The following is a 12,081-nucleotide window of genomic DNA, read 5'->3' on the forward strand; positions in this document are numbered from 1 at the left end:
CAAGAAGTGGAAGTGATCCGATAAATGCAATAATGCTTTCACGCAAGGCAAAGCAGAGTTACTTAAATCTGAGGTTTGCGTGGACTTTGATCCCATGTCACACTTACAAGTTAGCTTGCGATGCACCTCGTTATGTTGTAGGGGTGGTGATCTCTCACATCATGCCATTGGGTGAAGAAAGACGCATGGCCTTTACTTCTCGTACGTTGAGCAAAACTGTAAGTAGCTATGCCCAGTTTGAAAGGGAAGCATTACGGATCATTTTTGGAGTAAAGGAAATCTATCAAGTCCTGCATGGGAGAAAGTTCACATTGTTAACGGACTATAGTCCATTAACTACCATTTTTGGACCACACAGGAGAATTCTGTCACTTGCCGCAAGAAGACTGCAAAGTTGGGCATTGCTTTTGTCCATATACATTTGTACCTACAGTCAAGTCTACATGGTAATGTGGATGGACTTTCAAGGTTGCCACAGCCAGTTAACTCAAATGGGACGGTCACTTGTAAACAAGTGAAGAAACACAGTCGGAGTCAACAATTGTCACAAACTATGCTGGTAATATTTGCAAGGGTATCCCAACACTGGTTTGTTGGTGTGTAGAGTTTTGGAGTTTTGTTTCTTTTGGAATGGTGTGAGGAGTCAAGTAAAGTCCCAGTGAGAATAACCAGCTCTGTCATTGTGTACCAATTATCAAAGATTATCTATTAAATTAAATTCCGTAAGTTTTAGGGTACTTTTGGATAGGGATGAGGGTAACCCTTGCGTTAAGGTGTGAAAGGTAACTGGGGAAAGGCAAATTATGATAACATTGGACATGAATTGAAGAATTTGGATTTGGTGCAGCTGTTAGATGGTAAATCAACATCGGACATGTGGGAGTCTTTCAGGCAACAGTTGATTAGAATTCAGGAAAGTCACGTTCCTGAGAGAACAAAGGATAAGTATGGGAGGTGTAGGGAGCCTTGGATAACAAGAGATATTGTGAACCACATCAAAAAGAAAAAGGAGGCTTTTGTATGGCATTGAAGGGTGGGGACAGGCAAAACTCTTGTAGAGTATAAAGAAAGTAGGAAGGTACTTAAGCGGGAAATTAGGAGGGCTATAGGAGGGGTCATGAAATGTCCTTGGCAAGTAGGATTAAAGTTAATTCCAAAGCATTTTATTCACATGTAAAAAGCAAGTGGGTGGCCAGGGAAAGGATTGGACCACTTAAGTGCAATGGGGGGAATCTATGTGTTGAGCCAGAGGAAATGGGCGAGGCACTAAATGAGGACTTTGCATCAGTGTTCACCAATGAAAAGGACTTTGTGGAAGATAATTATTGGGTAGGGTGTGTGGACAGTTTGGTCATGTTGACATCAAAAAGGAGGAGGTATTTGATGTTTTAAAAGACATTAAGGTCGATAAGTCTCCTGTATCGGATGAGATTTACCCCAGAATACTGAGGGAAGCAAGGGAGGAAATTTCTGGGGCCTTAACTGACATCTTTGTATCCTCATTGGCTGCAGGTGAGATCCCAGAAAACTGGAGAATAGCTCATTTGGTAACTCTGTTGAAGAAAGGTAGCAGGGATAATCCAGGAAACTATAGGCTGGTGAGCATCACGTCGGTAGTAGGTACATTATTGGAGAGAATTTTCAGGAATGGGATTTATACCCATTTGGAAACAAATGGACTCATTAGCAAAAGACAGCATGGTTTTGTGAAGGGGAGGTCATGCCTCACTAACTTGATCGAATTTTTTGAGGAGGTGACAAAAATGATTGATGAGGGGAGAGCGGTGGATGTTGTCAACATGGACTTCAGTAAAGCCTTTGACAAGGTGCCTCATGACAGACTGGTACAAAAGGCGAAGTTACACGGGATCAGAGGTGAGGTGGCAAGGTGGATACAGAACTGGCTCGGTCACAGAAGGCAAAGGGTACCAGTAGAAGGGTGTTTTTCTGAATGGAATGTTGTGACTAGTAGTGTTCCACAGGGATCTGTGCTGGGGCCTCTGTTGTTTGTAGTATACATAAACGATTTGGAGGAAAAGGTAGCTGGTCTGATTAGTAAGTTCGCAGTTGTCACCAAGGTTGATGGTGTGGCAGATAGTTTGAGGATTGTCAGAGGATACAGTAGGATACAGATAGGTTCAAGACTTGGGCAGAGAAATGGCGAATGGAATTTAATCCAAATAAATGTGAGATAATGCATTTTGGTACGTCCATCATAGAGGTGAATTATACCGTAAATGACAAAACTCGTAGTAATATAGAAAGTCAGAGAGCTCTGAGTGTGCAGGCCCACGGATATTTGAAAGTGGTAACAAAATTGGACAAGGTAGTCAAGAAAGATTATGGAATGCTTGCCTTCATTGTATGGGTCATCGAGTATAAAAATTGGCAAGTCATGTTACAGTTGTATAGAACCTTGGTATCGCCGCACTTAGAATATTGCGCACAATTCTGGTTGCCACACTATCAAAAGGATGTGGGCGCTTTGGAGAGGTGCAGAGGAGTGTGGTATTATCAGGTATTGCATCACCCGAGAGGTTGAAGTTCCACTGGATAAACCTGGGGGTTTACCATTGGCTGTATAGTATGTCGCTCCGCCCTGATAGGCAGGGTATAAGAGTCGGTGCCATCCCAGCAGCCCTCATTCTGTACCTGAGCTGCTGGGGAACAGTTCTAGTCTATTAAAGCCTTCAGTTGTGCTACAACCTCATTTTAGTAGTTATTGATTGTGCATCAAGGAGGTTTGCCAGCATGTTGCCTGGTCTGGAGGGTGTTAGCTATGTGGAGAGGCTGAATAGACTCGGATTGTTTTCATTAGAACAACTAAGGTTGAGTGGTGACCTGATAGAGGTCCACAAGATTATGAGGGGCATGGATAAAGTAAATGGGCAGGCATTCTTTCCTGGATGGAGGGGTCAGTCACCAGGGGCTTGGACGGCCATAGGGCCTGTTCTGCACTGTATTGTTCTTTGTTCTTTGTTAAAGAAAAGACAAATACACACAAACAGGACAATAATACTTGAATACCATTAAGTATATGAATCACGGAACAGACACACAGGTTAGGTAGAACGTAGCACTTTTTCCAAAATATATCAACAATCCCTGGACTTCTTAAGACTTCCCCTTTCCTAAAACAACAGCCAAATTAATAAATCTGTAAATCAAATACAGCTTATAATTATCGCGCAATACAGTGTGGATAGGCAAGTCTGAGAAATATCGTTTTCTGGTCCTGCAAAGATATTTAAACTGCCCTTATAACGGTTTCTGCACAACCTTACCTCTAAGACATAGATGCTAGTTTAACCTCTAGGCATCCTGATCCCTTCCTTCATGGAGGAGCTCCGCTCATTAGCACTCCTCTGTGCAGGAAATGTGGCGAAGTGCGCCTCGGCGGGGCACGAAAACGAGACAGAGTGCTGATACATCGCTCCGTCATTCCTGCTCGACAAGTACCACGAATGACACCGCTAATCTTGCCCAGAATGGCACTCTGTTTTATTTTGATTAGATTGCATCCCTGAATCCCACATGAGAGAGAGAGTTTCAATGAGATTAGTTGACTCAGTGTTTACTCATGTTTAATTGGAAAGAATTAATTGGGTACTCTAAAATTTAAAAATAATTTTAAAATTTGTTCTCAGACATGGGGCGAAATTCTCCCCAAACGGCGCGATGTCCGCCGACTGGCGCCCAAAATGGTGCCAATCAGACGGGCATCGCGCCGCCCCAAAGGTGCGGAATGCTCCGCATCTTGGGGGGCCGAGCCCCAACCTTAAGGGGCTAGGCCCGCGCCGGACTAATTTCCGCCCCGCCAGCTGGCGGAAAAGGCCTTTGGTGCCCCGCCAGCTGGCGCGGAAATGACATATCGGGGCGGCGCATGCGCAGGACCGTCAGCGGCCGCTGACAGTTTCCCACGCATGCGCAGTGGAGGGAGTCTCATCCGCATCCGCCGTGGTGGAGACCGTGGCGGAGGCGGAAGGGAAAGAGTGCCCCCACGGCACAGGCCCGCTCGCGGATCGGTGGGCCCCGATCGCGGACCAGGCCACCGTGGGGGCACCCCAGGGGCCAGATCGCCCCGCGCCCCCCCCAGGACCCCGGAGCCCGCTCACGCCGCCTTGTCCCGCCATTCAAAAGGTGGTTTAATCCACGCCGGCGGGACAGGCAATTTATCGGCGGGACTTCAGCCCATCCGGGCCGGAGAATCCAGCGGGGGGGCCCGCCAACCGGCGCGGCCCGATTCCCGCCCCCGCCAAATATCCGGTACCGGAGACTTCGGCAACCGGCGGGGTCGGGATTCACGGCAGCCCCCGGCGATTCTCCAACCCGGCGGGGGGTCGGAGAATGACGCCCATGATGCTTGAGTCTTTGGAAAATTCAACTTTCACCTTGAGATAAAAGTAAAGCTTGGCTTTTAAACATGTTTGTTTACTGGGAGGTTTTAGGTGTTATAGTCCATTGCCTTTTTAATCAGTGATGAATGAAACCATCCTGCAGCTGTTACAGTCAACAGTATTCTGTGTTTAATTTAAATATAAATTCCCCCGAGTTGAATATCGTCTGGAAATCTAGACCAAAACTTTCAATTAAAAGTACGAATAAATCAGTCAAAACATACTACAGCCCCTTACAATCCTCCTTAATATGTTGACTATGTTTCTTGCATCTCGGGTGACAGGCAGTTGCTGATGACACCTCTCTGGTTACATTACAACGACGCCCATGCAGCAATAAGGGACGTTATTGAGCGGTGCATCGGCATCATGAAGGTGCAGTTCAGATTCCTGGACTGCAATGGTGAGGCCCTCCAGTATAGCCCGAGGAAGGTCTCTCACATCATGGTGGCCTGCTGCATCCTCCACAACATTGTGCAGCAGAGAGGGAACATGCTAGAGGAGGAGGAAGATGAACGCCAGGCCTAGTCCCATGAGGACGATGTGGAGGAGGGCCAGGATGGGCGGGGCATGGAGCCCAGGCATACACAGGAGGCCGCACGATGTGTGCGCCTGGACCGCCGTGCACAGAACAACCTAATCACCTCCAGGTTCGCTGACAAGGTGGCCTGGCCATCGGCAGCCCACGTGTCCTGTAGTGATATGCAGAAGTAAGTGTACGTGCAAATTTGTTTAACCTCCGACTAGTAATATAAGGCAAGTAATAGCATATGACACTGTAACCTAGGGGGAGTCTCAAGGAGAATTTGGCATGGTTAGTTGTGTTTGTGTTAGTTCCAGTTTGTTAGTATTAGTTTCCAAACCACAGTTATACAATAATAAATTTGACTAGTCTTGAACTAGATGTCCTTTGTATGTTGACCCAGTAATTGTCTCTGTACAAGAACATAACATGGTACCAGGAGGTTAATCAAAGACTGAAAGTCAGAAGTATGAACATTTGAAGGAAACAGTCTTCAGATTTGGTGAAGCTGTGCTGAAAACAAACCATGGAACATCGAAGATAATCTCTGAAAACGCTAAACCAGTAGAAGAACAAGATGGAAAGTTTGAAAACTCCTGAACATCTTTGAGTAACCGGTAATGTTGATGGCAATTGGGACGCATTTAAGCAACATTTTACGCTGTATGTAGTAACTCTAGGATTGCAAGCACAGCCAGATGAAAAAAGAATAGCATTGGTGTTAACAGTAGCAGGCTGCCAGGAGATTGAGATACACAACATTTTTGTTTTTGAGTGGGAGGAAGATAGTGAATGCTATAGTTAGCTATCGCATTTCTATTAGAAATCTAGTGCTAGGAAACAGATAGTTGACAGTAACTTTGAAATTTTTTTTAAAAATATTTTTTAAAAAAAAAGACAAATTTTAATTTTAATTTTAATTAATTGACGCAATGTCAGTTAGAGGGGTGCTGTGCTCTGACTGTGAGATGTGGCAGGTCCGGGAGGCTTCCAGCGTCCCGGATGGCTTCATCTGCAGAAAGTGCACCCAACTGGAGCTCCTCACAGACCGCATGGTTCGGTTGGAGCAGCAATTGGATGCACTTAGGAGCATGCAGGTGGCGGAAAGCGTCATAGATCGCAGTTATGTAAATGTGGTCACACCCAAGGTGCAGCCAGAGAAATGGGTGACTACCAGAAAGGGCAGGCAGTCAGTGCAGGAATCCCCTGTGGTTGTCCCCCTCCCGAACAGATATACCCCTTTGGATACTGTCGGGGGGGATAGCCTATCAGGGGAAAACAGCAGCAGCCAGAGCAGTGGCACCACGGCTGGCTCTGATGTTCAGAAGGGAGGGTCAAAGCGCAGAAGAGTAATAGTAATAGGGGACTCTGTAGTCAGGGGCACAGATAGGCGCTTCTGTGGACGTGAAAGAGACTCCAGGATGGTATGTTGCCTCCCTGGTGCTAGGGTCCAGGATGTCTCCGAACGGGTAGAGGGCATCCTGAAGGGGGAGGGCAAACAGGCAGAGGTCGTTGTACATATCGGTACTAACGACATAGGCAGGAGGTTCTGCAGCAGGAGTTCAGGGAGCTAGGCAGAAAGTTAAAAGACAGGACCTCGAGGGTTGTAATCTTGGGATTACTCCCTGTGCCACGTGCCAGTGAGGCTAGAAATAGGAAGATAGAGCAGCTAAACACGTGGTTAAACAGCTGGTGTAGGAGGGAGGGTTTCCATTATCTGGACCACTGGGAGCTCTTCCGGGGCAGGTGTGACCTGTATAAGAAGGACGGGTTGCATCTAAACCGGAGAGGCATAAATATCCTGGCCGCGAGGTTTGCTAGTGTCACACGGGAGGGTTTAAACTAGTATGGCAGGGGGGTGGGCACGGGAGCAATAGGTCAGAAGGTGAGAGCATTGAGGGAGAACTAGGGAATAGGGACAGTGTGGCTCTGAGGCAGAGCAGACAGGGAGAAGTTGCTGAACACAGCGGGTCTGGTGGCCTGAAGTGCATATGTTTTAATGCAAGGAGCATTACGGGTAAGGCAGATGAACTTAGAGCTTGGATTAGTACTTGGAACTATGATGTTGTTGCCATTACAGAGACCTGGTTGAGGGAAGGGCAGGATTGGCAGCTAAACGTTCCAGGATTTAGATGTTTCAGGCGGGATAGAGGGGGATGTAAAAGGGGAGGTGGAGTTGCGCTACTTGTTCGGGAGAATATCACAGCTGCACTGCGAGAGGACACCTCAGAGGGCAGTGAGGCTATATGGGTAGAGATCAGGAATAAGAAGGGTGCAGTCACAACGTTGGGGGTATACTACAGGCCTCCCAACAGCCAGCGGGAGATAGAGGAGCAGATAGGTAGACAGATTTTGGAAAAGATTAAAAACAACAGGGTTGTGGTGATGGGAGACTTCAACTTCCCCAATATTGACTGGGACTCACTTAGTGCCAGGGGCTTAGACGGGGCGGAGTTTGTAAGGAGCATCCAGGAGGGCTTCTTAAAACAATATGTAGACAGTCCAACTAGGGAAGGGGCGGTACTGGACCTGGTATTGGGGAATGAGCCCGGCCAGGTGGTAGATGTTTCAGTAGGGGAGCATTTCGGTAACAGTGACCACAATTCAGTAAGTTTTAAAGTACTGGTGGACAAGGATAAGAGTGGTCCGAGGATGAATGTGCTAAATTGGGGGAAGGCTAATTATAACAATATTAGGCGGGAACTGAAGAACATAGATTGGGGGCGGATGTTTGAGGGCAAATCAACATCTGACATGTGGGAGGCTTTCAAGTGGCAGTTGAAAGGAATACAGCACCGGCATGTTCCTGTGAGGAAGAAAGATAAATACGGCAATTTTCGGGAACCTTGGATGACGAGTGATATTGTAGGCTTCGTCAAAAAGAAAAAGGAGGCATTTGTCAGGGCTAAAAGGCTGGGAACAGACGAAGCCTGCGTGGAATATAAGGAAAGTAGGAAGGAACTTAAGCAAGGAGCCAGGAGGGCTAGAAGGGGTCACGAAAAGTCATTGGCAAATAGGGTTAAGGAAAATCCCAAGGCTTTTTACACGTACATAAAAAGCAAGAGGGTAGCCAGGGAAAGGGTTGGCCCACTGAAGGATAGGCAAGGGAATCTATGTGTGGAGCCAGAGGAAATGGGCGAGGTACTAAATGAATACTTTGCCTCAGTATTCACCAAAGAGAAGGAATTGGTAGATGTTGAGTCTGGAGAAGGGGGTGTAGATAGTCTGGGTCACATTGTGATCCAAAAAGATGAGGTGTTGGGTGTCTTAAAAAATATTAAAGTAGTTAAGTCCCCAGGGCCTGATGGGATCTACCCCAGAATACTGAAGGAGGCTGGAGAGGAAATTGCTGAGGCCTTGACAGAAATCTTTGGATCCTCGCTGTCTTCAGGGAATGTCCCGGAGGACTGGAGAATAGCCAATGTTGTTCCTCTGTTTAAGAAGGGTAGCAAGGATAATCCCGGGAACTACAGGCCGGTGAGCCTTACTTCAGTGGTAGGGAAATTACTGGAGAGAATTCTTCGAGACAGGATCTACTACCATTTGGAAGCAAATGGACGTATTAGTGAGAGGCAGCACGGTTTTGTGAAGGGGAGGTCGTGTCTCACTAACTTGATAGAGTTTTTCGAGGAGGTCACTAAGATGATTGATGCAGGTAGGGCAGTAGATGTTGTCTATATGGACTTCAGTAAAGCCTTTGACAAGGTCCCTCATGGTAGACTATTACAAAAGGTGAAGTCACACGGGATCAGGGGTGAGCTGGCAAGGTGGATACAGAACTGGCTAGGCCATAGAAGGCAGAGAGTAGCAATGGAGGGATGCTTTTCTAATTGGAGGGCTGTGACCAGTGGTGTTCCACAGGGATCAGTGCTGGGACCTTTGCTCTTTGTAGTATATATAAATGATTTGGAGGAAAATGTAACTGGTCTGATTAGTAAGTTTGCAGACGACACAAAGGTTGGTGGAATTGCGGATAACGATGAGGACTGTCGGAGGATACAGCAGGATTTAGATTGTCTGGAGACTTGGGCGGAGAGATGGCAGATGGAGTTTAATCCGGACAAATGTGAGGTAATGCATTTTGGAAGGTCTAATGCAGGTAGGGAATATACAGTGAATGGTAGAACCCTCAAGAGTATTGAAAGTCAAAGAGGTCTAGGAGTACAGGTCCACAGGTCATTGAAAGGGGCAACACAGGTGGAGAAGGTAGTCAAGAAGGCATACGGCATGCTTACCTTCATTGGCAGGGCATTGAGTATAAGAATTGGCAAGTCATGTTGCAGCTGTATAGAACCTTAGTTAGGCCACACTTGGAGTATAGTGTTCAATTCTGGTCGCCACACTACCAGAAGGATGTGGAGGCTTTAGAGAGGCTGCAGAAGAGATTTACCCGAATGTTGCCTGGTATGGAGGGCATTAGCTATGAGGAGCGGTTGAATAAACTCGGTTTGTTCTCACTGGAACGAAGGAGGTTGAGGGGAGACCTGATAGAGGTATACAAAATTATGAGGGGCATAGACAGAGTGAATAGTCAGAGACTTTTCCCCAGGGTAGAGGGGTCAATTACTAGGGGGCACAGGTTTAAGGTGAGAGGGGCAAGGTTTAGAGTAGATGTATGAGGCAAGTTTTTTACGCAGAGGGTAGTGGGTGCCTGGAACTCGCTACCGGAGGAGGTAGTGGAAGCAGGGACGATAGGGACATTTAAGGGGCATCTTGACAAATATATGAATAGGATGGGAATAGAAGGATACGGACCCAGGAAGTGTAGAAGATTGTAGTTTAGTCGGGCAGCATGGTCGGCACGGGCTTGGAGGGCCGAAGGGCCTGTTCCTGTGCTGTACATTTCTTTGTTCTTTGTTCTTTGCTTCAATTTCATCATTAAAACATTTGATGAGCATTGTACACCGAAAAAGAATGAAACTTTTGAGTGATACATATTTAGAATGTGTATGCTGAAGACGGGTGAGTCCTTTAATAACTTTCTTACTGACCTCAAGTTAAAAGCACAAACGTGTGACTTTGCAACGTTAAAATCCTCGCTGATTCAGGATCAAACTGTCTTGGAATAAATGCTGATAAGGTGCATGAACATCTTTTATGAGAGAATGAGCTTCAGTTAGAAGACACAATTAAGATTTACCACGCTAGTGAACTAGCTGCGCAACATATAAGTACATTGAATGCACAAAGTTTTGGCGTGAAAATTGGGAGCGATGCCAACGCCATAGATGTTGTGACGCACTCAAAAATAAAATATGATCTCAGCAGCAGTGGCCATTTTAAACGTTTGCCAGAAGCAGCCATTACATGCAAAAGATGTGGAAACAGGCACCTACCAAGGTAATGTAAATAAGGCAAAATTTGCACAGATTGTAAAGGAAAAAATCATTTTGTGAAACAATGTTTCAAAACCAAAAAATTTAATATAGGGAAGTCAATCAATACAATTGAGGACATTAACTTGGAAGGCACATTTTTTATTGATGCAGACTCGGATGAAGACAGGACAAACACAGCCAAAAAGAATAAAATGTCGGCAACAGAAACAAAAAGTGATAATGCAACAGTGACAGAGGAAAATGGACAGTTTCTTTGTTAATAAATAAATTGCTTATAACTGTTAAGTTCGACACAGGAGCAAGATCAAACCTTACAAGCATCAGTGATATCAAGGCCATGCAATTAAAACCGAGAATATTGAACAAATCAGTCTTCTTGAAGGACTATAATGGTCAAAAAATTGACTCATTGAGAATGTGTGAACTGGATGTCCAAGTAAAAGATAAAAGAGATTGGAGATCACAAGAGAAATGTATGGTGCGAAATATTTCAGCAAACTTCTTGCTTCACAAGAATTCTGGCAGCTCAAGCTAGTTGAAGAAAGTACCAAGTGTTGTACGTTCAATACTCCATTTGGTAGATATTGGGCGGGATTCTCTCACCCCGGGGCAGGGCCAGAGAATCGCCAGGACCGGCGTGAATCGCACCACAACGCCCTGACGCCGGTCTGCCGATTCGCGGCCCGGGATGGGCCGAGCGGCCACGCTAAGAAAGCCGAGTCTCGCCAGCGCCGTCCACATCTGCTCTTACCCAGCGGGGCCTCAGCGTGGATGCATCAGGGGTGGCCTGGTGGGGGGGTGGGAGGTTCGACCCCGGGAGGGGCCTCCGCTGTGGTCTGGCCCGCGATCGAGGCCTACCGATTGACTGGCCGGCCTCTCGGGATGGAGGCCTCTTTAGTTCCGTGCCGGCCCCTGTAGCCCTATGCCATGTTACATCGGGGCCGGCGCGGAGAAGGGAGCCACTGCGCATGCGCGCATTGGCGCCGGTCCCACTGTGCATGCGCAGACCCGCGGCACCCATCTGATGCCGGGGATCGGCAGCTGGAGTGGCGTGGGTCGCTCCAGTGCCATGCTGGCCCCTTGTAGGGATCAAAATTGCTGCTCCTTAGGCCATGTTGACGCCATTGTGAAACGCAATGGCGTTTACGACGGCGTCAACACTTAGCTTCAGGATCAGAGAATCCCGCCCATTGCTTTCTTCATATGCCCTTTGGCATAATCTTAGCATCAGAAATATTCCACAGAGCAATGGAACACATTGTTGAAGGCATTCAGAGTGTTCGAGTATACATTGATGACATCATATTTTGGGGTTCCACCCAAGAAGAACACAATGGCAGGCTAATTTGGTTATTACAACATGTCAGAAAAAGTGAGCTACTACTCAACAAGGCCAAATGTCAGTTTGGTGTAAAGAAAATAACGTTCCTAAGAGACAGATTACCTATTCAAGGAATAGTACTGGTTTCCAAGCACTACCATTTTCCTGTTGAGCAATACTGCACCTAGACCATTCTTCGATGCATCTGTTCAAATCTTGGTATTTCATGCATATGTTCATTGTTGAGACATATCATAGACCATTGGTTGCAATAGTGAAGAAGAATTTCAATGAAATGTCGCCACGCAATCAATGTCTAATGATGAAACTTCAGAGAAATGAATTTGAATTAATCTATACACCTGGCAAACACATTGTAGTAGTGGATGCTTTGTCCAGAGCTATAACAGCGCAAGATGGCAATTCCATGGGAGAGCATGTGCAGGTTCATGTAGACATGATGACTGAAACACTACCAATGTGGGATGTAAAGTCAAAACT

The sequence above is a fragment of the Scyliorhinus torazame genome, chromosome 9 (genome assembly GCF_047496885.1).
Source record: "Scyliorhinus torazame isolate Kashiwa2021f chromosome 9, sScyTor2.1, whole genome shotgun sequence".
Classification (NCBI taxonomy): Eukaryota; Metazoa; Chordata; class Chondrichthyes; order Carcharhiniformes; family Scyliorhinidae; genus Scyliorhinus; species Scyliorhinus torazame.